This window comes from Oncorhynchus keta, chromosome 1 (assembly GCF_023373465.1).
Source record: "Oncorhynchus keta strain PuntledgeMale-10-30-2019 chromosome 1, Oket_V2, whole genome shotgun sequence".
Lineage (NCBI taxonomy): Eukaryota > Metazoa > Chordata > Actinopteri > Salmoniformes > Salmonidae > Oncorhynchus > Oncorhynchus keta.
The window spans coordinates 49408542-49413606 of NC_068421.1; positions in this window are offsets into that span (position 1 = coordinate 49408542).

The window sequence follows — 5065 nt, forward strand, 5'->3', positions numbered from 1 at the left end:
AATCGGACGAAGCCTATCGACCAATGGGAGGAGGCAACTTCTTAAAAAAAAAAAAGATCATGTCAGACCAATTCTCCAATCAAATCGCGGTACATGACTCCTCGTCTCCGCCCATTGCCTTTTATGGGACACCAAACCTGCGTCCTTCTGTTAATGGGTTATCAAATCGAGAGGGTGTGCTCCCTCGAGAGTTCGCCAGAGTCTTTGATGCTATTCCATCTGGAACTCTCATGTCGTTCAGAGATGTTACCAGACCTCACCTTCTTGACCTTCCCTCGCTTAATCCAGTTGACTCTCCAATAAGAAAAATGTGTTTCTCCTTGCTCCCTCAGAACAACATATCTGTATGTGCTTTAGTTCAAAGGGATAGTGCATCTATTCCTTAAGTCACAACTTCCTGGAATACATTTGTCAATAATATCTGTTGTGAAAAAAGTCTGGTTATTACCACACAAATACCTGCTTGTTAACAAGGTCAAAGTGGTCTCTTTCAGAATGAACAGTTTTGCATTTATTTTGGCATTGTCTACATTATGGCAAAGATAATAATAATAATAATAATAATAATAATAGATATTTATAGTTTTATAATTGTTAATATTCTTGATGACTTTTTTTTTTTATGGGAGAATGTGTTGCTCGGTTTCCTTAACTAAAATAAGGATAAAGAAAAACAATTTTAGCTCGTGAATCTAATTGTGCAATGGCAAATGTAAAGTTAAATTCACAAATAAAATAAAAAACTCTTCCGTGTTTTCTGTAAGGAATTTGAGCAGTACATTAAGACCATTCTACATTATTCAAATAAGAAAGCTGATAAAACAATCAATGTGTGTGTATCTTTTAAGGTCATGTATAATCTGTAATTTGTTGTATCCCCTAGCATATGTTATCATCGTCTGTTTGTATACTTCTTGTGTGTATACTGGTGTTAAAAAATAAAATAAACACATGCTGGCCCTGTATCCAGCGATTGTACCAGCGAGGTTGCTTCAATTAATGATTTTAAAAGACAGATATAGCCTATGACAACATACAGTATATAGCCTAGAAAACCACACTTTCGCTTATCAGCAATATTGTGCTGCACGTGTTACATGACATTTCATACAATTAAAGTACATATATTTGGTTGTTAAAAAAACCAAAAATGTTTGAAAAAAATATCCTGTCAAGAGGACTGTAATTACAGGTAGTAAGTAGACTATTTTATGACTAATTATGACTTATTACTGCTACTAAGGGCTACGAACCTGGGTTGACCAGCGCTGCTTCAGGTCGTTTTTTAATGTGCAAATTCCCCAAACATTCAAATACATTCAAGAACATACCGGCCCTACAGTATATTATGTGCATCCTTTGTAGACTGGCTTCTGCTTATACATTGTTGTGGATGTTATTTAAGGGCACTACAGTGTATTCCGAAAGTATTCTGACCCCTTCCCTTTTTTCCCTCCAATTTCTTACATTACAGCCTTATTCTACAATGGATGAAATATGTTTCCTAATCAATCTACACACAATACCCCATAATGTCAAAGCGAAAACAGGTTTTTAGAAGATTTTGCTAATTTAATACAAATAAAAAACAGAAATACTTTATTGACATAAGTATTCAGACCCTTTGCTATGAGACTCAAATTTGAGCTCTGGTGCATCCTGTTTCTATTGATCATCCTTGAGATGTTTCTACAACTTTATTGGAGTCCAGCTGTGGTAATTTCAATTGATTGGACATGATTTGGAAAGGCACACACATGTCTATATAAAAGGTCCCACGATTGACAGTGCATGCCAGAGCAAAAACCAAGCCATGAGGTTGAAGGAATTGCCCGTAGAGCACCAAGACATGAGTGTGTCGAGGCACAGATCTGGGGAAAGGCACCAAAAATAAATCTGCAACATTGAAGGTCCCCAAGAACGCAGTGGTCTCTATTATTCGTAAGTGGAAGAAGTTTGGAACCACCAAGACTCTTCCTAGAACTGGCTGCCCGGGCCAAACTGAGCAATCAGGGAAGAAGGGCCATGGTCAGGGAGGTGACCAAGAACCCAATGGTCACTGTGACAGAGCTCCAGAGTTTCTCTGTGGAGATGGGAGAACCTTCCAGAAGGACAAGCATCTCTGCAGCACTCCAGTCTGGCCAGACGGAATCCACTCCTCAGTAAAAGGCACAGGACAGCCCACTTGGAGTTTGCAAAAGGGCACCTAAAGGACTGTCAGACCATGAGAAACAAGATTCTCTTGTCTGATGAAACCAAGATTGAACTATTTGGCCTGAATGCCAAGCGCTACTGGAGGAAACCTGGCACCATCCCTATGGTGACGCATGTTGATGGCAGCATCATGCTGTGGGGATGTTTTTCAGCGACAGGGACTGGGAGACTAGTCAGGATTTGTAGGAAAGATGAACAGAGCAAAGTACAGAGAGATCCTTGATGAAAACCTGCTCCAGAATGCTCAAGACCTCAGACTGGGGTGAAGGTTCACCTTCCAACAGGACAACAACCCTAAGCACACAGCCAAGACAACACAGGAGTGGCTTCGGGACAAGTCCTTGAGTGGCCCAGCCAGAGTCCGGACTTGACCCGATCTAACATCTCTGGAGAGACCTGAAAAGAGCTGTACAGCCATGCTCCCCATCCAATTTTACAGAGCTTGAGTAGATCTGCGGAGGTGTGACAGGTGTGCCAAGCTTGTTGCGTCATATCCAAGAAGACTCATGGCTGTAATCGCTGCCAAAGGCGCTTCAACAAAGCACTGAGTAAAGGGTCTGAAAACGTATGTAAATGTGATATTTCATTTTTTAATTTGTAATATATGTGCTTTTTTTCTCGTTCATTATGGAGTATTGTGTGTCGATTGATGAAAACTAAAACAATTTAATCAATTTTAGAAAAAGGCTGTAACGTAAAAAAAAAATAGAAAATTCAAGGGGTTGTAATACCTTCCAAATGCACTGTATTTAACGGGGGCACAACTTTGACTTGGGAATCATGTCCCCCCACATTCTCAAATTGCATTTTTATCCTCCCCAGTTTTATCGTTGCAATGTGATACAAAAAGCAGCAACGGTGTGCTTTAGGACCATGCGGACTCCTCTGAGCAGTCGGGTAGGCTGTTTGGAGTGTTCAACAGACTAGATTTACGACTGCGTGGACACCACAGAGTGGGCTGACAGGCTGTGCGATGGCAAAGCTTCTGGAAGGCTGGCTGGATCAGCACGGTTGAGTTGAGCATAGTTCAGTGTGTATGTGTGGTGCTTTTTCACCGAGCTGTAAAAGCAAGCATGGCAGAAACTGGCTACTCTTTAGTTGGCTGATGTAGCTGACAAGGTAACTGCTATTTAACTTAAAAAATAAATAATTTAATAGTATTTCTTCGCAGTGCTGAGCTAGTATTGTAATTGACAAGTAACATTAGCTAATGTCTCACCCCCTCTCGAATGATGTGAATGAAAAAGATACTCTTGCTAGTCGCTACCACAGCCAGATCAGTGCTAGCCTCTTGTCAAGTATCGATATAAGGTGACTATTATTACTATCTAACAGCTGTTTGTAAAGCAATGTTTTGTACTCTTTCTTTTGTCCTGTAAATGAACTTGACTAGCTTTCACCAGTTGAAGTACTGTTAGAGAGCTGGCCAAAAGTTGGCTAACGTTAGCTATTCTTTACCTCAATCACACTAGACCTGAATCAAAACGATTGATATTCTAATGTTTTTTGTGCAATGTGAGTTTTATTCGTCAGTATGGCAAAATAGCGTTATTGATCTGTCAGTTTCCCTAGCTAATTCCCTACTTTTCACACTGACATAGTAATAAACAGCTGTTCGAATCCCTCCCGCTACCACAAGAACTGGTCCCAAACCCAACCATCCTGCAATGTTATTTTAGGCATGTGAGACGCAGCTCACTTGCCAGCCATGGTGCCAGCAATCTTGCGCCCTATAGGCAATATCAAATGCGCAAAAATAACTTAAATAGGTTAAATGACCAGGGATTCTCACATGGCCCTTATATTGTATTACTGCTATTTTTATAGCCTACCTTTTAGGAGTGGGAAGATTTTCAGACAGAGAAATATGGGTAATCAATATTTAGGCCTAGTTCTAGGCAATGTAGTAAACTGTAGCCTAATCATAGGTCTATTTAGGAAGTACATTTCCTAGGAAAGATAACTGCCTCATGCTTCTCCATCCATGCATAGGCTGTAGGCCTACTCTATTTAATTGAGACCACATGCGCACCGGATCTCTTGATCTGGAAGCAGCACAGCAAGAATGATGACAGCAACAGTTGCTACGTTTTGCATAGGCCTATAGGATGTAGCCTACCTTTTAGGAGGACGATTTTCAGGCAGAGGCACATACATGGGTAATCAATAGTTATTGACATTTAAAACGCTCGCTCAGCATAACCTGTTTGCGTTGTGCTTTTTCCTTTTCAATGATAACATTTTTTGAATCCCGTTAGTTGGGCACCCTACACTTTTTTCCATTATCAATATTTGTTTACTGTAAGGGATTTCCTCCTCTTCTTCCGAAGAGGAGAGGCGAGAAGGATCGGGGGACCAATATGCGGCGTGGTAAGTGTCCATGCTTCTTTTAATAAGAAATAGTACACATGAACAACTGAATACAAAAAACAATAACCGTGGAATGACCGAAACTCAAAACAGTACCATGTGGTGAAAAACACAGACACGGAAACAAACACCCACAACTCAAAAGTGAAACCCAGGCTACCTAAGTATGATTCTCAATCAGAGACAACTAATGACACCTGCCTCTGATTGAGAACCATACCAGGCCGAAACATAGAAATCCCCAAATCATAGAAAAACAAACAGAGTGCCCACCCCAACTCACACCCTGTCCATACTAAATAATGACAAAACAAAGGAAATAAAAGGTCAGAACGTGACATTTACAGACACTGTAGTAAACTACGGTCTAAATCATTTAAAATTTAATTTCATATTCAAGTTAACTGCCACTTGATTCTACACTCATGTAGGCAGCCTACTCTATTTCAATGAGACCACACATTCTAGGCGAACTTGAACT